This window comes from Mustela nigripes, chromosome 4 (assembly GCF_022355385.1).
Source record: "Mustela nigripes isolate SB6536 chromosome 4, MUSNIG.SB6536, whole genome shotgun sequence".
NCBI classification, from domain to species: Eukaryota; Metazoa; Chordata; class Mammalia; order Carnivora; family Mustelidae; genus Mustela; species Mustela nigripes.
In genome coordinates, this window is record NC_081560.1 from 180,741,832 (window position 1) to 180,767,090 (window position 25,259).

The 25,259-nt window shown below is 47.1% G+C and overlaps 1 long non-coding RNA gene across 3 annotated transcripts in view; it reads right to left on the reverse strand.

Annotated features, from left to right (window-relative positions):
• Nucleotides 1-13,384, reverse strand: part of LOC132016825 (uncharacterized) — a 21,409-nt gene extending 8,025 nt beyond the window's left edge. The window contains exons 1-3 of one of the 3 annotated variants that reach the window (XR_009404014.1): nucleotides 13,077-13,384; nucleotides 4,107-4,653; nucleotides 2,525-3,481 (exon numbers count right to left, since the gene is read on the reverse strand). This is a non-coding gene — a long non-coding RNA (uncharacterized LOC132016825). Of the gene's footprint in view, nucleotides 1-2,524; nucleotides 4,654-13,076 lie in introns of those variants that run through there. The other 2 variants (XR_009404015.1, XR_009404013.1) reach the window with 2 other exon arrangements.
• Between the last annotated feature and the right edge of the window lie 11,875 nt (nucleotides 13,385-25,259).

The following is a 25,259-nucleotide window of genomic DNA, read 5'->3' on the forward strand; positions in this document are numbered from 1 at the left end:
CCCCCCCCCCCCCCCCCCCCCCCCCCCCCCCGCCCTTGCGCTCCGGGACGCTGGGCTGGGAGTCCGCAAGCCACAAGTCTCCTTTGTCAGAGGAAGTTTGGAAGGTGAAGGAAGAGACTTGCCCCTTCTTAAATCTGTTTACTGCTTCCCCTGGAGCAGCAGATGGTTCCAGTTTCCAACTTCTTTCCTCATTCCCAGCACAGCCAGAGGGCATGGGCGGTGTGGGGACAGTAGGGGGAGAAGCGGGAGGTGGGGTGGGGCATAAGGAGGGCGGAGGCCTGCACGCCCCACGTCTGTGCCCAGCTCCAGGACACCCCTCCTCCAAGATCCCGAGGTAGTACGTGGCCGGAAGCCCCTTCCTCTAAATTTGTAGGTTCAGTTCCTGTGATGGATTATTACACCGGTGACACCCCCCCCCCCCCCCCCCCATGGATCCTGCCTTCTGATATCCAGGCCCTGGAGTGGTCCCCTTGGGCGGGACATGGCTAGATCAGGCGATCTGCTTTGGCCAATGGGACAGACAGGAATCCGAGGCTGGAGGAGCATCTGTGCTCTGAGGTGTCTCCTCTCCGGACTGTCGGGCTACCTCTCACACGACCCAGCCTACCTTCCAGTGCAGGACTGAAGCATTAATGAGTCTCGGTGAGACCAGGAGAAGAACTGCCTAGCCAACCAGCCAACCCCGAGAGCGGTAAGTCTCTAAGCTTTGGGGAGGTTTCTTGAGCAATAATAGGGACCTAAAGAGTTCTGGTCATCCAGGCTCTTCCCTCCACCGCGGGGATGGTGGCTGCTTCCCCACAGCTGTTCTCTGGGACCTCAAAACACCCGATCTGTTCTCTCAGGCCTCTGACACACGCTTCACAATTACCCTGTGTTCTCTTTGTGAACGCAACCAGAGTAATTTCTGTTTTCCTGACTGGACCCCACTGACACAAGTGCTATTATATCCATTCTACAGATGAGAAAACTGAGGTTCGGAGAAATTAAGAAATATGCCAAAGGTCACTGCTCACAAGGGCCCCAGGCTGACTCCGCAGCCCTTGCTATACTTCACAGTAACACTATTAATCTACGACAATAGATAACTGTACTGTACCATAAATGGGTTTTTCTAGATGATTATGAGGACAATTATTTGAAGTTGATGTCACCGCAAGAAGGGCTTTTGTTCAAGATCCAGAAGGCTCCAGCTCCTGACCAGCAGAGGGAGCTCTGTCCCTAAGGACTCAGCCAGAGGCTGGCTGACCCAGAGGGGAAAAAAGATGACAATTCCCGTCCCGGTCACAAGATTTGGAGGAGCACCTCATCATTGGAGACTGTAGGCTCTTTGAGGGAAAGGGAAAACAAGCAATGTAACAGTTGTTGGACGCGTAAGAACAATTTAAATGTGTCCATTTAAATTGTCAAAATATGGGATTGGAGCTGCCCTGTGTGAACAGGAGGGTCCTCCGAGAGAGGGAGTTCACGTTCCCTTCCTGGCCTCCTCCCAGCTCGGGCTGGATTGCACTCCAAGGTTAAGTTTCTCTGGGGTCGACCACATTTCCCCGTGACAGAGTAGCTGAGTAAAAAGGACCTTGTCTCCATCCGCATGTGGTTCTTTCCTGAGTCCCTTCCTGTACAGTGGTAATAGGAGGAAGGAAGGAATGGACTGCTTCCTCCCGGGAGAGCTTGTGACTGTCTCGCTTCTCCTTCCCGCTCCCTCGGCTCCCGGAGCTGCACCAGCCCTGCCCTTGCTCTAGAGGTCTTCTCACTCCCGCGCTCTGGAAGCACTCGCCCTGATGACAAGGGGTCTCTGTGAAACCAGCTCTTCCTCGCAGCACAGCAGCAAAACCTGAGACTCCAGTCTGAGCTCTGGGGTGGTAGATAAATACTAGACCTCGAAGCTTGTGAGCAGCTTTCACAGCCCAACGGACGTAGGGTAAAGGGGGCAGCAGGGGGCCAGCCCCGGTACCTCCTCTCCCTGCACCAGGGCTTGCAGGAAGCAATCACCGATCCTGTGGCTTCCCAGCTGCCTGTCGTGGCCTCCAGTTTGGGAACTAGGGCTAGGTAGAAGTAATAAGCCAAAGATCGAATTTGGGCATTCTTGACTTCCCCTAGCCAAAATGCCATTTTAAAACATGATGTAGTAGGTAACACAAACTAAGGAAATTTATCTTCTCACAATTCTGGGGGCTCTAAGTCTGAGACCAAGGTATTGGCAGGATTGGTTTCTAGTGAACCTCTCTCCTTGGCTTGCAGATAGCTTTTCCCCGTGTTTCCACGTGGTCTTTCCCTGTGTGTACCTCTGTACTAATCTCCTCTCCTAAGGATATCATGGCCCACCCTAATGACCTCATATAACTTAATCACCTCTTTTTAAAAATTCTCTCTTCAAAGCCAGTCACCAGGGGCTGAGGACTTCTACTATGTTTTTTGTGGAAGGGACACAATTCAGCCCTTTAACGATCAGAATGACAGTATATTCCATGTATGACAAATAGAAGGAAATCCATATCCCGACACAATGTAGTGAAACTGCTGAATGTCAAAGACAAGGAGAAGATCTTAAAAGCAACGAGAGAGAAAAGCCACACCTCGCAAAAACTGTAGGATGGCTCCCCATCGGCATTCCAAGATCCAGCTTCCAAACGGGGGCTTAGCCCCTGGCCCGTCTCTCGAGAGGTCTTGCCCTGAGGTTGGCCTTCTCTGAACCCATGCAGCATTCCAAGCCTGTAATGTGGCCTTCCTGTTCAGCTGCAGCCCGAGGGAGGCTGGCAAGGCGACCAGACCTTAAATCTGTCCTCCCACACACACCAAACGTTGAAGATCCATTTAGGTTACAACACCACTTTAAAATCAGACCCGTGTAGGGGTAGCTACAGCGGGCAAAAGGGGTCTGGATGGTTGTCGGTGGGGGGAGATGGGATCAGTCGGATTTCTGGGCCAGAAAAAAGAAAGGTGGCCTAGACAGGATATAGTTCACGTTGTTGCCAAAGGTCCTGAAAGCAGGTGTCTGTGGCGTGGGAAAGATCTTCCCTGACACCCCTGTCTCTAGTGCTCATGGTCACCAGTGCCTGAGGCCTGGCATCTTACAATTTAATTTGTCGGGGCGCGGGGGGTTGGTCTACTCCGTGAGACAGCATCAGTCCTAACCCCTGTGCTGGGCACGCCCTCGAGAGATGTTTTATGAACCAGCTGATGGGAACCCTTGGAGAATCTTTGTCTGCTAGAGCCTACAGTGGGCTCTGACCTACTTGGGGTGGGGGTGGGGGGCGGATTTAGAACCGAGCTGTCCTTCCACTGCTGTAGCCACTGCCTCCACCACCTCCTGCGTGGCAAGTGGCCTCCACCTCCCCCCCGACCTCCATTTCAGTGCATTCTCCACACTGCAATCAAATGATCTTTTTGAAAAGACAGGAATCAGACTACATCCCCGTTTTGCTTAAAATCTTCTGCAGCATTGAGAATGAAATCCAAACTCTTGGCTGTGGTCTGTGAGATCCTGCAAGACAACGGAGCCCACTGGTAGAGTTTCTTCTCTTTTCCTCACCGTGATCTAGTCATCTGGATTTTTCTCAGCTCATCAAACATAGCCAGCTCTTTCCCACCCCTTGTTCTTCCTTTTTGCTGAGAATGGTCTTCCACAGCTCTTCCTGGTGCCAGGCCCTTGGCATCTATCAAATCCCAACCCATATCTCTCCTCCCTCACCTCCGATGGGAAGTGGATTCCCCTAGTTACTATTTCACCCCTATTTGTTTCCTTCTTGGTGGCAATCATAAGCTCTCTTGGTTTTGTTAGCTTGCTTATTTATGTCTGTCTCCCTGCCTAGAATCGGATAGGACAAGGACCCACCTTGTCACCTCGTCTTTTGCCCATTGGATCTCGAGCCCCCCGCACCGCGCTGGTGTCATCAGTAGGCTTCACATGCCGGGTGCTGTCCAGCTGGGGTCCCTGGACCCTTTAGCAGAATGCGTACACTCCAAGGGAACCCAAAGCCCAACAGAATCACAAGATCTGCACCCCTGGCCCAGTCCAGCTCAGTTCCCAACCATCCAGGCTACTCTGAAAATGTAACTTGACCCCAGGAGCCAAAAGTAGTTGAAATGCAGAGCTAGCAACAGTTTACCTCCATAAATTCGACTCCCTGTTGCTCGTGGTATTAACTCGGTTTCAGGCACTTCCACTTCAATTAAGACTTGGCACACTTCAAAATACCTCTGAACAGCAGGACACTGATTGAATTCGAGGTGCCAGGAAGCCAAATGGAAAAATAATAGTAAAACCACTGGTCCTTTTACATTGTAGTTAAAAGCTTGAACAAACAAGTATTACACCTCCTGTCATGTTCTCTTCTGTTCCAAATTAATCTGGAAGAAGCAGAGTAACTTACACTGTTTTTAACCTGCCCCATTAGGCATGTCCGGGCTGGTCCACGGTGCTCTCAATGTGACGCTCCAGTTTGTCACTCTGCAGCACTGTTGTCATACAGTGTGGGTCAAGTTTATAAGACCTGTAAGTTTTAGGGCGCCTGGGTGGCTTGGTTGGTTGGGCAGCTACCTTCAGCTCAGGTTGTGATCCCAGGGTCCTGGGGTGGAGCCCCACATCTGGCTCCTTGCTCAGCGGAGAGCCTGCTTCTCTTTCTGCCTCTCCCTGCTACTCCGCCTGCTTGTGCTCTGTCAATTAAATAAATAAAAATTCTTAAAAAAAAAAAACCTGTAAATGTTGAAAAGTTTTGATTATTCAAATGGCTTTCTGCATGTATTTTCAAATAAAACTTCTCAACAAATACTGTAATTGTTTAAATTGTATAAATGTTCATAATTCTATAATTGAAATGTTTCTCCTTTGGTCATAGAAATAATGGTACACCCATTCAGTGAAACGTTACCTGGTTATTGCCCAAGATTAGTAAGTGAAAACAGCAAGTCGCAGAACAGTAGATATCATATCTCCATGTGCATGAATATGTAAATATATTTTCTTGCAAGCATAGACTATTTCCAGAGGGAGACACTAAGCCATTGCTGGAAGGAGGACAGTGGTGGATGATAATCATTAACGTATGTCAGGTGCTCGCTCTGAGCCAGCCATGGCACCAGGCATTTCCCATACGCCTGCATTTAGTCCCCACAATGACCCTGAGAGCGGGGACTTAACTATTATCCCTCCTTTACAGATGAGGAAACTGGGTCAGGAGAAGTAAAGTAACTTAACTTCAGCATCCTATATTATTTGAGGGTTTTTTTTAACCTTAAATTTGCATGATTACTTTTCCATCATAAAAAACAAACTCAGGAATCATTTAAAATCTTTCCCTCTTGGATTTTGAGACCAAGAGAGGCAGTGAAAATGCTCAGGGCCAACAAGTTCTATTGTGCCAGCAGAATACATAAAATACCATAATAAATAAAAACCCAGATTGTGTTGCTTCTAGCTTGTGCCCTTTTTCTGGCAGGCTTGTAGGGAGGAGGTGGTGAGGGGCTGCTGGAATCATCTGCAGAATTCTGTAGAAGCAGGAGCCCAGGAAAGGCAGGGGGAGGCCCTTCTGATTTTGGATGAGCTGATCCCACTGGTCACCATGGTGACATTAAGGGAGGCCTCCGGACTGAAGGGCAGCACCATCCCCCAAGTAGCCTAAACAATTCAACATTAGCCACCAGCTGCAACCTTTCATCTAGCACTACCTGGATAGAACCCATTATTATTAAACACCCCCTACGATGCCTCCCACTCACACTTCATTCCACACCCATGATAACCCGGAGCTCCATTATTCCCCCTTTAACAGCAAAGAATCTGGCACTTGGTGCAGTTCAATAATTTGAGTCCCACAGGAAACTGCAAGGTTGGGACTTGAAGATGGGTCTGTCTGACTCCCTGTTGACTCCAACACTGGGGTTCCCATGGGTGAGCTGCTGGCAGCCAGGTCTCCAATGTTCAGCCCTCCCTTCCTAAGAGCCTTCCCCCAAATTGTGTAGGATACCAAAAAGAAAAAAAAAAAAAAAAAAAGATGCAAGGCTCCTGCTTCATGAGCCAGTCTGTCTCTCCCCGAGTCCCCATGCTGGAGCAAAGTGACTAAAGTAGCATCTGCTCTCAGATCACTCTGTTGCCACCTGCCTGACGACCTCCCAAACTGCCCGGTTCTGCCGCCCACCAAACCCGAATTCCGAAACTTTGCCCAACCGCATTCTGTGCTCAGAAACTCCACTGCCCCGCCTCTGCGAGAATGAGATTCTCAGAAGGGCACATCAGGCTCTGAATCTCACGCTCCAGAAATCTGACGTCTTAAAGGCAAGGTCCTGGGGCAGGTCCTAAAGGACTTTCTAATGCTAAAAACAATGGTGATAGGCAAAGGCAGGTAGACCCCGCCAGTCTCCTGGCACTTGAATAGGGTGTTGCCTGGAGTCACGTGCATACCCAAGCGCATGAGCGCACACACACACACACACACACACACACACACACACGCACACGCGCGCGCTCGCTTTTATTTATTAATTTATTTTTATTTTTTTAAAGGTTTATTTTTTTGTCAGAGAGAGAGAGAGCACAAGCAGGGGGAACGGCAGGTGGAGGGAGAAGCAGGCTCCCCAGTGAGCAAGGGGCCCAATGTGGGACTCGATCCAGAGACTCCGGGATCGCAACCTGAGCGGAAGGCAGATGTCCAATCCGCTGAGCCACACAGACATCCCTACACCCTGTTTCCGCCCTCTGGGTCTTGGCTTGCTCTTCCACCTGCCTCCACACCACTGACTGGGCGTTGAGCTTGGAGAGCTCAGCCTCTCCCTCAAGCCAGGCTAGTGCTTTCCCGCCGCTGGGGTTTACTGCCCATCACAGGGTTCCCAGCCTCTGACGTTGAAATGTGGCTCCCGCTTTGGACTGCAAGTCTCACACTGGGGACCAGGCTGCTCAGGGTCTTGCGGGAGGCCCGGAATGCCATGGGAGTTGGGAGCAGGTAGGGCGCCCAGTCCGGCAGAGGTGCTCTCAGCCTCCAGGCGGCCTCTCTGCAGTGTCGTGGCAAGCTTCCCGCCGGGCAGATTCATTACATAATGCCAGGGCTGGTATGTCTGCCGCTTATCCAAGGTGCATCTGCAAGAAGCTGTAATTGAAATAGCTTCCAGGATGGAAAAATCACTTCTAGAATTTAATTTCCAAGCTTGTGGCCTGGATCGTTCAAGCTGATTACAGGAAATGGTTGGAGCGCTAATGTTCCCTGTGCTGAGTCCAGATGGGTGTGTTTACTAGGCTGAGAAACGTTAATCCTGTCTTTGGCATTCACTTTGGAAGAGAAGGAAAAAATAGGGTCAGTACCGCCAGCCAGCCTCCATTATACTTCTCCTAAAGAATGTTTATTCAAAACAAATCACGGGGGGGGGGGGGGGTGGTGGTCTGCCAGTTTGAACCTGGAGCTGCTGGGGGAACGTTGTTGTTCAGGACTCAGTGTGCAGCTGTTACTGGTTTTCAAAGTGCGGGAGGAGAATTTTGAAGAGTCGGTCCCCTGGCCGATGTCGAGAGGCTGAATGATGACAGAAGGTGTGCCCCGGGAGAGAGGAGCAGAGATCAGAATCTGCTCTCCGTCGTGGGATGTCATCAGCAAGACTGTGCATGTGGTCAAATGATGACATGACAAATACGAGCTCCACGTTGACTGAGCCCTGGGCTTTTTGCCGAAGATTATGCTAGAAACTTCACATTCTCTCTGTCACGTGATCCAACAACTCTGAGACAGAGCCCAATTTTATCCCCTCTTACTGTTGAGGAAACTAAGTTTCAGAAGGTGATTTGTCCAAAGTGGTGCTTGGCAAACACTTTCACAACTTGAAACAATTTTTAAAACCCCCTACAGCCACAGCGCCGCCAGCCCCTGTGTAGTGAGAATTCAAGTTCCTCCAGAGGGCGGGTCAGCAGGGGCTCCCCAGGCAATGGAGAAGCAGGTGCCCTGTTGGCCCCTAGCGAACATTCTTGCACACAGCACTCGAGACAACATAGACGACAGGTTCATTAACTCGATGAGTGACCAGCCACCTGCCTGCCCAGTCCAAGCCCTCTGAGAGTCTGTCTTTGGGTGTAAGGACAGCAAGCAATGAGGAAGGGAGTGGCGCTTGTTGAAGCCCCGTGGGTCACTCTGGCCTGGAGAGATTTCTGGGCCTCCCAAGCTCCCGTGAATGCTAAGGAGACAGCAAGGAAGGGAGGAGTCCCTCTTCGCCACTCAGGAATGCCTCCAGATGCTGGTGCCAGAGAGACCGTGGAACCCCCCCTGTGGCCCCTGAGCTCAGCCGTGTGACTCATCCCCACAGCCCTGCCTTGTGTCACTGCTCGTGGAGCACTGTAATTAGTTAATGAAGTAGCTAAATGATATTTCTCTAGTCATTCAACCACCCCATCCTCAGGGTGGTAATTGTATTTGAGGTTATTTAAAAACATTGTTGTATCCAAATAGAGTTTACATCAGCAGACATCGTGATTAGTAATCCTGCTATCCATGGTGTGTCTAAAGGGTGCTATAAACTGCCCGGTGAGTCGTGCAGAAATGGCTGCCCTGAGGAGTTCCTCTCCCCAACCCCAGCGGGGCTCCACTCCCTGAAAGGGAAAGCAGCAAAAGCAACCCATGGCCAGAATCCAATTACCCTTGTTTTAGAACAGACTGTTTCAGGGGATGTCTCCATTAATTTCATCCTCATCTTTAGACAGGAACCAACTCTTCCTTATCTTTGCAAGAAAATGTTCTGACACAGACCTTGGTCTGCCTTCCTTTACCACCTTTTTCGGAAATACGAGTGATACAGTTAAAAGCATGGGCGTGGCTTGCTAAGCATCTCTAAGCCTCCATGTTTTTGTCTGTAAAATGGGGATTTCAGTGTTTCTCGTGTGTCAGGCAACGTCCCAAGTGTTTTGCATGAAATCATTTCATATGGTCCTCAGGATAACTCTGAGATATTATTAGGTACTGTAACTAGGTATTATTATTATCCCCACTTTTCACGGCAGGAAACCCAGTCACGGAGAGGGTCACTAACTTCTCTGAGATCACTTCCCTACAACTAATGGAGATAGGATCCAAACACAGGAGACTTATTCTAGAACCTATGGAGTAACCACTCTGCTCTTCTGCCTTTTTTTTTTTTTTTTTACAAGATTGTGAGGATTCAGTGAGATTTGTTAAATAAATATTTACTGTGTGCCAAGTACTGTTCAAGGTGTGAGAGTTAAGGATAAACCCTTGCCCTCATGGATCTCACATCCTGGTATGGAAAGATTCTCCACGTAAACGTTACTGCAACCCCCAGGACAAAGCTAGCTGTTGGGGCTTTAGAAGTTTCTGTGTATTTTAGTTACTTATGTACACATCGTGATACTGCTATCAGATTATAAATTCCCTGAAGACAAATTAATTTCTGCTTCTTTTCTATATGTCTTCCAACTCCCTCTCCTTACACATAGTAGGGAGTCAGTAAACATTTATTGAGTAAGCAAACCTCTTGATCCTATACATATATGAAAGAATTGCAAAAAGGGCTTTCTCCATGTATTTTTGTAAAAGTTCTCAATGTAAAGTCAATCTGTAAGTGATAAGTATATCTGCAATGTAGAATTGCATAGCCATGTCAATTGCTAAGAGGTTCAAATGAGATGCGTACAAAAAGTTCTTTGAAAACTGTAACGCATCAAAAATAGGTAATGAGGGGTGCCTGGGTGGCTCGGTGGGTTAAGCCTCTGCCTTCAGCTCAGGTCATGATCTCAGGGTCCTGGGATCAAGCCCTGCACCGGGCTCTCTGCTCAGCAGGGAGTCTGCTTCCCCCTCTCTCTCTGCCTGCCTCTCTGCCTACTTGTGATCTCTCTCTGTGTCAAATAAATAAATAAAACCTTTAAAAAAATAGGTAATGAGTTATTGGTATATGTAATACAGAGAGGGAGAGAAAGATAGAGACTTCTGTGCTTCTAGTGGAGTGGATACTAATCCCAGGGCATAAATTGCCCCTTGTATGAGGATGGGAACCCACCAACCCGCACAAGGCAGCTGTGAGTAAATAGTATTCGCACACAAGCCAACACAAGGAAATTTTCTTGTAAAGAAGCAAAAAGGTATATTAGCTGTCTATTGTTGCATATTTCCCCAAAATTTAATGGCTCAAAACAAGAGCAAACATTTATGATTTCACACAGTTTCTGTGCATTAGGAATTTGGGAACAATTTAGCTGGATGGTTTTGGCTCAGTGTTTCCCACCGTCAAGATGTCAGCCAGGTTTGCAGTCATTGGAAGGCTTGGCTGGGGTGAGAGGAGCCACTTCACGGGTGACTCACTCTGCAGGCGGTGCGGGTCCTGGCTGGGGGCTCAGCTGCTCCCCACATGGGCCTCTCTACAAGGCTGTCTTCAAATGTGGCAACTGGTTTCTCCCAGCGGGAGTGAATTCAAGAGATGGGACAGAGCTCAAGAAGTATGTCTGCTTAGCATGGCCGTGGCTCACCGGGCACAGTGCCAGACAGAGGGGACCACAGGTGGGGAGAAGGAAGAAAATTGTGGACAAAGATTCCCATAACCACATAATTATAATTTGTTTACAGTAAGACAATACTGGAGGTTCCCTGGAGCAAGCGGGGGTAAGACCTCCTTTTTTTTTTTTTTTTTTTTTTTAAGATTTATTTACTTATTTTAGAGAGAAAAAGAAAAAGCCCAAGTGGAGGAAGGGCAGAGGGAGAGAATCTCAAGCAGACTCCCCACTGAGCCCAGAGCCTGAGGCTGGGCTTGATCTCCTGACCCTTGAGATGATGACCTGAGCCGAAGCCAAAAGATGGGCCACTCTTAGGGAAGCATCCCCTTGGGGAAGACGTCTTAAGAAGACCCCTGCCGGGTCCTGAAGGGGGAGATGGAGAGGATCCAGATGAAAAGAAGCAAAGATGGCATTTTCAGCAGGAAGGAGCCACAGAAATGATTTGGGGAGAGTGGGACTCTGTGGTGGGACTGGAAGGGAGGGCAGATGGGAGAAAAGCTGGCGAGGTCGGTGACACTGCGACGGAACGAGGACTGTGGGTGTCTTGCCCCCCTCACCCTCTGCCGCCAACAGCAACCTTAGAGGCGGGTCGGGTCTAAGGCTTCCTATGAAGATCTGTAGAAACATGTGAGCATCCTCCCCTGCAGGGTCTAGTTCACGAGGAGCTGTGTAGGACTTGAGGAAAGTGGTAGTCTCCATTAAAAAAGACGCCCGTGCTTTTGAAGAACTAATGGCTTCTCCCCCTAATGACTAGCTCCCTGTAATAGCTATTCCTCCAAATATAATTCCTCAGGCATCCAAATTAAGCAAGGCTTTATTCAGCACCAAGAAGGCCACATCTGCATAATGAAAAGATTTCATCAGAAGCCCGAGAAATCTCCTGGTGGGCTCCTCATCAAATAATTCCTCATCCTCCTGCAAACAACCTCCCAACCAATTCAGAAAATAATGTCTGGAGAAGAAATCCCTTGGAGCAGTTCAGGCCCCGGCAAGAAGCAGCTTAGAGCTGATTCGAGAATCATACCAAGTGAACCCCACTGCAGGTACGTGAGTTCCAGATTTTACTATTTCAATGTCCTAGGGCCAATTTTATGTCTCACAGACCACGTTCAGAAGCAAAAGCAAGCTCCTGGACCTTCACTTGGAGAAATGTGTTGCGTTGGTGAAGCCCAACCTTGGGTCCCTTGGGTCGGGGGGAGCATTCTATTACAAAAGTTTCTGGAAACTGCATGGCTTGTGGTTAAGCCCCTGCCCCCTGCAGCCAGCCTGCCTGGGTTTATATCCTAGCTTTGACAATTTCTACTGTGTGACCTTGGCTAAGTCACTTGGCCTCTCTGCACCTCTGTTTCTCATTTGTGAAACAGGGATTGTCTTAGTCTGTTCAAGCTGTTGTAACAAAATAGCACACCGGGTAGCCTAAGATCAACAGAAATTTATTGGTCATCGTTCTGGAGGCCAGAAGTCCAAGATCAAGGTGCTTATGTGGTCTCATTCTGGTTGGAAGCCCTTCTCGCGGTTCACGGACAGTGCCTTCTCACTGGAAGAGGGCTGGGGATCTCTCTGGAGCCTTTTTATATAAGGCACCCTTGTGAATTAATCACATCCCAAAGGCCCCATTTACTGTTACCATCACCTTTGGGGGTCAGGATATCAACATGGGAATTATGAGGGGTTCATAAGCCTTCACCCCAGAGCAGGGATGAGAACACTAATACCTCCTTTTCAGTGTTCTTGTGAGGCTTAAGTGAATTATCCTCATAGAAGATCGGGAGTGCCCGGCACATGGAAAGCTTCATGTGTTTGCCGCTATTATTATTCTAGTGCAAATTAATTCATCTGTAACTCTTCTCCCATTAAGCTGCAACTGTAACAAATTGTCACTTGCAGTTAGCTGTTCTGGCCATAATAAACGGCACCGATCATCTGGCTATGATCATGGAAGAGAGCCTCCAATCACCAAGCTCTGTGGCTTATTATTCCCAAGTACACTTTGAATCTATCCACTTTTCTCCAGTATAGATAGTAATTATGCAGCAGGCTCTGGACCCAGAGTGCCGAAGTCCAAATCCTGGCTGGGTGACCTAGGGCAAGTTTCTTAACCTCTCTGAGTCTTAGTGTTATCTGTAAAATAATAATAATGATACCTACTTGAGAGGGGTTTGCGAGGATTGAATGATCGTGCAGGGGCGCTTGGTCACACACTCAACCAGACTTACTTTTCATGACTTATTCCCATTCTACAACCTCCCTTACTTCAGTGTCCATTAGCCTCTCAGCTAGTCTCCTGACCTCCAATCTTGTCTTCCTACAAGACATTCTTTACACAGCAGCCGAGTGATTTCCTAAAAACTCTAATCTGATCATGTTACTGCTTTGCTTAAAATTCCTGTTGCCCTTGGAATAAGGTCACGCAGCCCTAGAGAGGCCTCCCTGGCCCTTCATGATCCGGCCCAGCCTCCTTCATCAGCCAGAGCCCTGCTCCCCAGGGCTGCGACCACACAGGCCTCGTCTCACATCATGAAGTTTCCCCAGCACAGGCCTTCCCCCCGGCCCCACGCCCCCCACCCCCATGCCCTTGCCACTCAGCTAACTCACTCCTACTCACCCAGCCAAGGGCAGCTCTCCGCTGGCTTCCTCGGAGACGCCTTCCCTTTCTTCTGGACAAGGAAGACTGTTCCTTCTTGGTGCTAACAGCTGTGATGAAATTATTTGTATCGTTTTAATGGTGGCGTAGGAACTTGGTCTGGAGTTTATGCGGTTCACGAAACAATCCGCAGAGCTTGATGTAATGCCTAATCCGCAGAGCTTGATGTAATGCCTGCCCTACAGTAGCCACTCAGTAAATGTTTAAAGAACTGTGAATTATTGAACGGATAAATTAAACAGATGTGGCCTTCCATCCTCAGGACCCAGCCCGAGTCTGGTGGCAGGTGCCACCCGGCAGAGCCCTGCTGCACTTTGCCCTCCCTTGCTCGGGGGTGGGGGGCGGCAGGGGCAATGGGACATGCTGTTGGGAACCTGGCAGGTTGAGGACAGGCTGAGGACAGGCTGCCGTGCCAGCAGATCAGAGCAGGAAGGCCCTATTAAAGGCCGGTCATCCTCCTGCGCCACAACCCCTTCCCAGCCTTTGTTAATACTTCCAGTGATTGGGAGCTCACTCCTAATTGTTAGCAAGTTCTTCCCCATTTCAACCTTAATTCTGTCTCCTAAAATGTTCCCACCCATTCGTGAGAATTTTTTTCCTTTTTTTTAAAAAAAGATATTATTTATTTATTTGACAGAGAGCACAGGCAGGGGGAGCAGCAGGCAGAGGGAGGGGGAGAAGCAGGCTTTCTACTAAGCAGGGAGCCCCACTTGGGGAGGGATCCCCTTACTCTGGGATCATGACCTGAGCTGAAGGCAGACACTTAACCAACTGAGCCACCAAGCACCCCCCCCCTTTTTTTTGAGAGAGAGAGAGTGTGTGTGTGTGTGAGTATGAGCAGGAGCGGGAGGGGGAGAGGGAGAGGGAGAGAATCCCAACAGACTCCACACTGAGTGCAGAGCCCAAGTGGGGTTCGATCCCATTATCCTGAGATCCTGATCTGAGCTGAAATCAAGAGTTGGAAGCTTAACTGACTGAGCCTCCCAGATGCTTCCATTTGTGAGATTTTTATTTCCTTCTGTGACTTCTGTATTTTCTGATGTTTATGGAGTGTATATAAATTGCTTTTATAATTAGAGAGAAAACAATGCATTTAAAATATTTTTGGCTATAAAGCCTAGTTCTGCCCCAGAACTAGGGGCAGAATATTTATATTATATTTATATATATTTATATTATATATATATAAATATATATATTTATTTATTTATTAGAAATCCTTTACATTTTATATTAACAACAAACTTTTATATATTTGTATTAACAAGAAATCTACTCGCTGGCCTCCTCTCCCACATGAGACTGGTGACGGGAGCCAGCAGACGCACAGTCTGGCTTCCCTTGCCCTAGGACCTGCCTGCTATTTGCTCCATGGCTGCCATTAACTAGCAAATGCTTTTTTCAACTTTCAAGCGCACTTTTACCAGCTAAGAGCTGAGGCCCTGCAGTACTGTATGGACCCCCAGGGGGCCACCAGGCCTTCCCAGAGGGCCTTCCTCACCAGTTCCCGAGACTGTCTTGGCTTCTTACAGCCAATCAGCTGTATGGCATAGCTCCATGGGTGACCCATAGGATATGAGTAAAATTACTCCAGGGCACAGAGGGATTCTGGTCAATCAAAACAGGTTTTTCCTCCAGTACAAGTGGGTTAACCTCTGTCCTATGCCTATAAGAACAACCCTAAAGTATGCAGAGAAAGACCAGGTTAAGGCTTGTTGGGTGCAAAGTTTCATTTACACAAGACTTAAAATTTAAAACATGTTTCTAAACAAGGATGTATAAATATATGTACTTAAAGATTACTCACATTAAAAAAAGTTCAGACAGTAAAGGGAATAGTGCTAATTACTCCTCTCAGTTTCCCAAGAATAGGCTTCTTTTTGATAGGGAAAAGTGATAAAACTAAACCAGCTTGGCCTGTCAGGGTGAATAGCTGCTGCCCAGTACAAGAATGGGATCTTTCAACACGAATAACAACAAAGAAGAAAGAAAGAAAGAAAGATTCATTAAACTAAGGAAGCTGAGCTTCCAGAGGGATCGAAGGAAAGAAATAAAAAGGGCTCTTCCAATTTCACAACTCATTTTCCAGAAAATGGAGGCAGGTTCACAGAAATGCTCTCCGAGGTTTGTTTGCCACAGCCTTGGAAAGGGGAAGAAAAACAAGTATTCAAGCACAGGGTCAGCAAGAGAACTTGTGTCCAGCAGCCAAGAAGTGTCACAGAAACACTGAAGTCCGGAAAAGCTACAGAACTTTCTCTGATCACCCAGAGAAGGCAGGGTGACCTGCGGCTGATTATGTTCCCTTCCTATTCAGTCCCTAACACGTAATAGTAGGTGGTCAGTTAATAGGACGGTCCTGGTTCAAGACCAAGGAAAGATCTGATAAGAGCGCAGTGATAATAATGTGCCACATTTTACAGGAAGCGGTGTTACCTGATGTTATGTCCTTCCCATCTTGTCTCTGGGCAACAAGACTACGGATTTCCCATTTTCTGGTTTTTGGCATTGTCTGAATTGTTTATGAGTATGTGCTTTGAAATGGAAAGAAACCAAATGATTTCCACATTGGGGAAAAAAGCGATTCTTACAACTGTCATTACCAATTTCTTGTCCACTTTTGGAACAAGGTAGGGAATTAATCCTGCCACCGATCCTAATTCAATAGGAGTACAAAGTGAATTCGTTCATTCCGCAAGTATTTCTTCGACACTGGCTTGTGTTAACGGATTTAGGTGGGCATGGGGAAACACCAGTTTATGGCCTAAGAGGGAGACAGGCATGAAACACACACTCCCCCTAACAAGTGCCCAGGTGCCGCTCTGACAGCCACCATGGGGGAAGGCAGGCACCTGGTGCCGGAAGCACCTGCGTCTCTAGGATTGGCCCCCCGCTTGGCCCTAAGTCCACACATGTTCTTGCTATTCCCCCTCCATAGATCCTTCCTCCTTTTTCTACCTCTTCAGACGTGACCTTGCTTTAGAATCTTGCTCACATCTCCAGTTCCTGCTCAAGGCCTCCCTGACTGCAGGGGCCCTCACTTCCTCCCTCCCTTCAGCATCTCTCCCAACCCATGCTAAATCACACTGTCGCTAGTAGTTGTATTAGTTACAGTTCTCCTGAGAAACAGACCAACAAAGTGTTGTATAGAAGCGTGTGTGTGTGTATGAATATGCATATGTGTGTATACATGCCCGTGTCTATATCTATATCTATATATCTACTATCTGTATGGATAGACACACGTGGAGGTGTGTTGAGAGATTTATTCTAAAGAATGGGTTCACAGGATTGTGGAGGTCCAAGCCCCAAATCTACAGGGTGCACCAGCAATCTGGGGATGCAAGGAAGAGTTGCAGGCCTAGTCCCAAAGCAGCCTGCTGGCGGAACTCCTTGCTTGGGGGCCATCCGTCTTCGTCCTTTTAAGGCCTTCAACTGATTGGATGAGGCCCATCCACATTGTAGAGGGTGATCTGCTTTACTCAGAGTTCACTGATGAAACCTTAATTCCATCCAGAAAACATCTTTATAGAAACATCTCTATTAATGTTTGACCAAATATCTGGGCCCTGTGGCCAAGTTGACACATAAAATGAGCCATCACAGTAGTGTTATTTCCCTAATAGAGTATACCATCTTGGAAGGCCCAGGTGAGCTCTTACCAGTCTGAATCCTCCCACAGGGCCTACTTCAGAGGTTATTGGCAGGAAGCATTCCAAAATCTCCAAAGAGTGGAAGGATAGAACAGTGAGACTTGATAGACCCTCTAGAAGCAAGCTCGTGCATCTTCTGGGAAAAAGAGAGGATGTGTGACCAACATCTTCTTAATCCCCAGACTACAAACCACAGGGCGGCAGAGAACCCAAAGGCATGACCCGATCCTTTCTCTGCTCTGAAAAGGACTCTTCAGCCATACTCAGTCACACTTCCCAGGACAATCATAGAATTAGATAGAAATGCCTGTTCACTTGGATTTGAATGCAGCACAGCCCTAGCAAGTGAAGGAAAGACAAGAGGAAACCACCAAAGCATGTTGTGGCCTAGGGAGAAATTTCCGACCCTGGTCTCTGACTAGATTTTTATGATGTGCGTACTTGTTTCAAGCTTCCTCTTTTTCCCAACCCCGTTACTAACTCTATGCAACAAGCTCTACCTCTTGCTTGCCCCTCCCCACTCCAAACCAAACTCAGATCAGCCCCCTTGGGATTCAGCAGGCTCAGAAGAGGGGTTACTGCTTTCCCAGTTCAAGCTCAATTTTTTTTTTTAAGATTTGAGAACGTGCACTAGTGGGGAAGTGGGAGAGGGAGACAAGCAGACTCCCCGCTGAGCAGGGAGTCCAACATGGGGCTCGATCTCATGACCCTGAGGTCATGACCTGAACCAATTCCAAGTAGGCTGCTCAACTGACTGAGCCACCCAGGCATCCCTCTAGCTCAAATGTTTAACTCTAAACCCAGAATCTAATTTCTGGGCTTCCCCTTGTTTTCTGAGCAGGCCACTGCTTAGACTGGAAGAGGAGGGGGACCTGGGCCAGACCTCTCAAATAACTGGGGAGGGGGTGGGTCCTCAAGTCCTGTTTAAACGCCAGCCCCATCTTCACGTACTTGCAGTTATCTGGTGCCCATCTAAAATTCCTTCTGTGTCATGCTCGCTTCGGCAGCACATATACTAAAATTCCTTCTGTGTCTGTAAAAATCCTTCTCATTCCTCCTCAGTCCCACTAAAAAATGGGCAAAAGATAGGTACAGACTGTTCAAAGAAAAGACGTTCCCAATGTCTCTGAAACACATGAGAAGATGCTCAGTTACATTCACAATAATAGGCATGCAAATTAAAAGTCCAAGGAGAATATAACAGCCCAGCCAAGATCAGAACGTTAGGTAATGAAATCTGGTAAGATTGTGGGTCTGGTGCAAGGCTGACCTTCTCTGACCTCCTTGGAGAGCAATTTGGCAAAAGATCTCAAATTTTAAAATGCAGTGGCCTGATGACCAAGCACTTCCACATCCAGGTATTAATACATTTGTACGTTCATGCAAAATGACGTGTGCCCAAGAATATACACTGCAGCATTGTTTTTAATAGAAGACCAGAGACTGTCTAAATGCCTATTAATAGGGGACCGTGTAAATAAATTGACCACTGTACAGACACTTAAAGGAATAGGAAGGTCTGTACAGATTGATATGGAAATTTTTGCAGGGTTCGTGCTAAGTGAAAAGAGTAACGAGGATGCCAGTGCATGGTGTGTGTTTGTGAGTGGGAACACACGTGCGCATATATGTTGGTAAATGCGTGGAAAACCCCTGCAAGAATGTCCAATAACCTGGGAACGCTGGTTGCTTCCAGAGCAGGAACGTGGGAGGCATGGAAACATCCAAAGGAAAGAGGTTTGTTTTTCATGGAGTACCTGAGTACCTGCGATTGAATTATGACCCATAAAATGCCTAAGTCAGTCCTAACCCTCAGTATCTCAGAATTTCCTTATTTGGAAAAAGGGGCTTTGCTGATGAAGTTAGTTAAATTGAGGTCATACAGGAGTAGTGTGGGTCCATAATCCAGTATGACATGTGTCTTTATATAAAGGGGAAATTTGGACACATACAGGTGCACAGGGACGACACTATGTGAAGAAGAATGCAGAGGTTGAAGTGATTCTCAGCAAAGCACCAGAAGCCAGGAGAGGAGCATGGAACGGTTTTTTCCTTGCACTCCTTACTTCTAACCCTGCAGATACCTTGATCTTGCATTTCTGATTTCCACAGCTATGAGACAACAGATTTCCATTGTTCTAAACCATCCTATTTGTGGTACTTTGTTACAAAGACTTAGCAAATGAATACAGTATCCTTTGGCGCCTCTTACGTTCTGTATCATGCACATATATTACAAACTTAAAACACTTTTTTTTTTTTTTTCAATACAAATGTTCTTTCCTCTCTGAAATCTCAGATTCACAGAACTGGATCAATTGCTCCATCTTTTGCTTTCTGAGAATATTTTTTCGCTGCAATGTCATTTACCATGTTGTGATATCATTTAACTGTTTATCTGTAATCATTTAACTGTAATATCATTTAACTGTCCCATCCACAAAAGGAGCCAAGCCTACCTTTTATTCATCATCATATTCCTAAAGATTGGCCCTCAGATGTTCGCTGGAGTGGACGACTAAATGGAGAACTAGACATTTTTCACTGTCTTCTTACAGTTCCATCACTATTTATCGATTTTTAGCTTGACAAGCTATCGATTCCTTTATTCATTGTCAGGGGGACATGGCTGAAACCTGACTCTAAAATTTGGAGAGTTTTGACTGGTGGAAGGAAAACACATCATTTAAAGACATATATAAGCTTCTGCACAGCAGAAGAAACAAGCAACAAAATTAAAAGACAATCTATGGACTAGAAAATTTTTGCAAATCACATATCTGATCAAAGGTTAGTATCCAAAATACAGAAAGAACTTATCCATCTCAACAGCAAAACAAAACAAACAAACAAACAACAACAACAACAAAACAAAACAAAAAACCCCAAAACAAATGATCCATTTTAAAAATGGGCAGAAAACATGAACAGATATTTTTCCAAAGAAGACATACAGATGGTCCATAGGGAGCTTCTCGCTATGGATCATGGGAGCCACCTCTGAGCAGGTGACAAAGGCGGATGGTATGGCTGCTGAACATGTTTCGTAGTGTGACCTTAAGTACCTGCCCCAGAGTGGGTGGCTTAAAACAACAGAAATTCATTGTCTCACAGTCCCAGAGGCTAGAAGCTGGAAATGGAGGTTCGGCAGGACTAGGCTCCCTCTGGAAGACCCGAGGGGAGGACCTTCCTCTTGCATCTCTGGTCTTTGCTGGCAGCCCTTGGCTTATAGCTATGTCACTCCAATCTCTGCTCTAGCCTCTCCAAGCCATCTCCCTGTGTGTGTCTCTGTGTCCAAATTTCCTCTTATAAGGATACTGGTCATTGGATTACCGTCTGCCTAATCCAATATAACTTTGTCTTAACTTTATTTTTATTTTTTTTAAAGATTTTATTTATTTATTTGAGAGAGAGAGAGTATGTGTGTGAGGAAGAGAGAGCAAAGCAGGGAGGCAGGGCAAGGGGAGAGGCAGAGGAAGAAGCAAGAGTCCCCGCTGAGCAGGGAGCCCAGGACCCTAGAATCATGATCTGAGCTGAAGGCAGACGCTTAACAGACTGAGACACCCAGGAACCCCCAGCATGACCTCATTTTAACTTGATTCCACCTACAAAGTAAGACCTCATTCTGAGGTTCCTGGTGGATATGGATTTTTGGGAGGAAACCAACCTAGTACAGCTGTTCAGCTGGCTGGGACTCACTGAGAGTGGAGAAGCAGCAGAAGATGAAGGAGTGTTTAACCTTACCGTCAAGCACAGGCCCTGGAGTCAGACAGACTTGGTTTCCAACCCCGCTTCTTCCTACTCGTCAGCCATGTGAATTTGGGCCAGTTACTCACTCTGAGTCTGTTTCCTCATCTGTGCGATGGGCTAATGCCTCCTAGGTTTGCTGGGCAAAATAAGATCAGCTCCTGACTCGCTTAACATAGCACCTGATATTTTAAAAATTTAGTTTTGGGGGCACCTGGCTGCCTCAGTCAGTGGAACATGCAGCTCCTGGTCGTGGGGTTGTAAGCTCAAGACCCACGTTGAGTGTAGAAATTACTTAAAAAATAAAATTTTGGGGGGCGCCTGGGTGGCTCAGTCGTTAAGCATCTGCCTTCAGCTCAGGTCATGATCCTGGAGTCCTGGGATGGAGTCCTGCATCAGGCTCTCTGCTCAGCAGGAAGCCTGCTTCTCCCTCTTCCACTCCCCCTGCTTGTGTTCCTGCTCTCACTGTTTCTCTCTCTATCAAATAAATAAATAAATAATCTTAAAAAAAATAAAATAAAATAAAATTTTTTTAAACTTAGCTTTTAATGCTAGAGTCCCCATTTCCATGGCTCCTGCAATCCTTTCAGGGGGATATGTAGATAAAGAGCAAAATAGGATAATTTATGATTAAAGGCCCAGATGTCTGGTACAGAATGACCCCATCACAGGGGGTCAGAGAGCAGGGAGCAGTTGGACTTTAACTCTTAATAACAAACTGATGTGAAGTTCATGCTACAATCTGAAATTCTACGGCCAAGCTGTACAGTTGACTCTTGAGCAACATGGGGGTCAGGGGCACTAAACCTCCCATGCACAGTTGAAAATCTGTCTATGACTTTTGACCCCCCAAAACTTAACTACTAATAGCCTACTGTTGACCAGAAACCTTACAGACAGCATACATAGTCCATTAATGCATATTCTGTGTTACATGTGTTGTACGTGGTAGTCCTACAATAAAGTAAGGTAGAGAAAAGAAAATTGTGCAGAAGATCATAAGGCAGAGAAAATACATATACAGTACTGTACTGTGCCTATTGAAAAAAATCTATGTATACGTGGACCCATGCTGTTCAAACCCATGATGCTTAAGGGCCAACTGTCTTGGTTTTTTCCCCTCCCCCTCCACCAGAGGATATTTCTAGAGCTTATCATTGAGGTCTTGATCACACAACTAGATATCTCTCATTCCGCCTCTGCTCTAACACCTCCTGCCTGGGGCTTCTCTTCCCTGATACACTGGACCGTCAGGACACTGGGGAGAGGCCAGAGCTCCCAACCAAGTGGCCTTGGTTTCCTGGTCGAGGCTGCCCAGAGTGGAAGGGTCGTGTTGGGAGGGATTGGCTGGTAAAGTTGTGCATGGTTGCATGTGTCGTTCTCTGATAGCATCCCCGGGCCAAAAAAAAAAAAAAAAAAAAAAAAAAAGACTTGTGATGTCCAGTGTTTTGCACGGATTGGGGAGAACTAACTGTTCTCTTATGCCGACTCATGTGTTCCATTAGAAATTGATTAGATTTTTCAGACACCAAAATCTTCTGGGTGACATTTGGATTTGGAACTCGCCATCAGAGCTGGGCGGGAGTCCACAGTCTGTGACCTGTGCTGTGAGTCAGCCGGGCACATCCCCACATCAGGGGGCCTCACATGATGGGCCATAACAGCCTGAGGTTGTTCCTGTTTCCTCAGCCTTCAGACAAATTATGTGCACAAAACTTTGTTCCTGAATTGTAGCCTTCTAAAATTTTTTCTTGGTGACTAGGGGGACAAAGCCATTAACCAGGCATGGGCTGGTTAACAGCATGGGCTCTGGAATCAGTCACCTACATTCGAATCCCACCTGCACAGATCATGAGCTCTGCGACACTGAGCAGGTTAGGTAGCATCTCTAGACCTTAATTGCTTCATCTGTTAAGGGGGGGGGGGGTCGTAGTAATACCCTCCCAGAGGGCTGATGAGAGGATTGTTCTAGGTTGGGTTCCCCCGAAGGAGATTGTGAGACATAAGTTGGCAAGCTGGGTTTCTTGAGGGAGTCCTTTTTTTTTTTTAATTTGTTTATTTGACAGATCACAAGCAGGCAGAGAGAGAGGAGGGAAGCAGGCTCCCTGCCAAGCAGAGCGCCCAACATGGGGCTCGATCCCAGGACCCCAGGATCCCAGGATCATGACCCAAGCTGAAAGCAGAGGCTTTAAATCATTGAGCCACCCAGGGGCCCTGAGGGAATCCTTTTAAGAGGGATACCAGTGAAAGGGAGAGCAGGAAGCAAGATGGGGCGGGGAGAGAAGCTGAGCCCTGAGGCAGTCCCAAGGAAAGCAGCAGCCACCTCAGAGAGCGCTCCACAAAGGGGAGAGCTCATTATCTCTACCCTGAGTTGGACCAAAAGGCAGGGCCCTTGTGCCCCTCCATAGATCAAGCCCTGGATGAAGGGTGCTCCCGCAGGTGATCTTACGTGAGGCGGTCTTCCTCAACAAAGCCAGTCCCCCAAGGACAAAAGAGACTGATCTTCCTGTAGTGTTCCCAGCATCTGCGGGAATAATTTCTTCATTCCGGGAAGGGGATCACAGCCTCCCCAACAAAGATGAGCTAATCGGCATAAAGCCCATCACACAATAACTAGCCTGCAGTAAATTCCTAGCAGATGGCAGCCATTACCATTACTGCTGTTTTTGTTACTGTTATTTGCCAAGCACTGTGCCAGAGGCACGTAGAAGGGACATGTGACCCGGACGAGGAGGGTGAAGGAGTGTGAGTCAAAGGGGATACCTGGAGATGAAGAGGAGTTACCCAGGCAAAGGGAGTTACAGGTGCTGGGGGTGGCGAAAAAGATGGAAGGAGCAGTGTGTGCAGACGAGAGAAGTGTGCGTGTGATACGGCTCACCAGGGCGAGCGCGGAGTACGCACCAGGGAACGAGGAGACTGAGTTTTGGGCCCACCAGGCCAAGGAGTGTGGACTTGAGCATAGAGAGGGCAATAGAAGCCATGCGATCATCCTAATCAGAGAAAGGACATGGTACATTGGCACTTGAACAAGGTCACTCTGGCTGCCATATGGGCAAGGAATTGGACATGGACAAAATTAGAGGCCATCACCTGGGTCTACAGAAGAGATTAGGGTGACCTGGGCCATGCTGGTGGTACCCAAGAACAAATGCACACAGTCAAGGAATGCTGAGGCAGCAGAATACTAGGCTTGGCAATGCTGGGTGGTAAGAGAGAAAGAGGAACCCAGAGTCATGCTTAAGCTTCTGATCTGGGCAGACTCCCGAAGGCCTGGTATCTTCATCCATTCAGGCGGCTGTCATAGAATACCAGAGACGGGGTAGCCTATAAACAACAAGAATTTATTTCTCACTGTTCTGGTGGCTGGGAAGTCCAAGGTCAAGGCACCAGCAGAGCTGGTGTCTGGTGAGAGCCTGCTTCCTGGTTCACAGATTGTCACCTTCTTGCTGGGTCCTTTTGTGCTGGTAGAATAGTCAGGGAGCTCCCTGGGGTCCTTTTTATAAGGGTAGGAACCCCATCCATGAGGGTTCTACTCTCGTGACCCACCTCCAAATAGCATCACATAGGGGAATAACTTTCAACATACAGATTTGGGAGGACACAAACATTCAGTCCATAGCACCCGGGAACTAATGTCTCAAGAAAGAAAATGTCCCAGAGAAAGAAAAAAATTAAAAAGCCACCACAGACAGACAAGCTCCCTGTTATTTGGAATGGCTCAAAGGAGCTGCTTTCAGCCAGCTCTCCAAGACTTACGGCTCCATTTTAGGCAAACCCACTCAAAGCCCCTCATGGAGTACAAGTCTCAGAAACAGCTAAATTAATCCCAGAGAAAACTGTTTCCTCTTCTGCTTCTGCCTAGGATTTAAAAAAAAAAAAAAAAGCCAGTAAAGAATGCTCTGTGTTTAAGCTGTAGTTGTGGTGGAAAGCAAAGTGAGCAGAGGAAAAGATACATATTTGCTTTGCATTCAACCTTCAATAAATTTCAATATTTATTGAATATGAACTCTGAGCCCAGCCCTGTGCTAAGAGCTTCAAATAGGAGAGTAAACTAGACACTGACCTGTGAACTTGAGGGTCCAGCTCCTTCAGTAGGAATATTTCTAATGGTAAATTGATACACTGGCATTTGGATTGTATATTAGTTTAATGTGTGCTTACTCAACTGTGCTTTTTCACAAAATTGAGTTTTTGGGTTTCAGAGCTGACAAGCAGACCCATGCAAATGAGAAACATTCCACTGGAAACGAATGATCAGGAGGCCATTCTCGCATTTTTTTCCAAAAGGAGTGACTTGAGGCAGGAAGAAAGGTTCCAGGATAGTCTCTGAATTTGAGTTGAAAAATTAGGTCCAATATTAGTTCCAAGTGTTAAAAAACAAAACGCAACCGAGTAAATTGGAGATCTAACTGGCTTTATTAAAAAAGATTCATGAACCAAGCAACATCCCATCTAGCAAACAGATGCTCTGAAGAGTGATACAAAATGGAAGGTTTTTATAAGAAGGAGGGTGGAGCAACAAAGGAGGAGGAGGAAGAAGAAGAAGAAGAAGAAAAAGAAAAGGATTGTTTCGGGCAAGATCATCTTCCCTTATGAGGAAGGACAGGGGTTCCTACTTTGCAAATAACCTCATCTTCCTTTGGGGGATAGAGAAGGCTCAAGCAACAGATTACCTCTTTGTGCTTATCAGAAAACTCCTGATTGATGGATTTATTTTTAATTTAATTTTATTTTTATTTTAATTGAT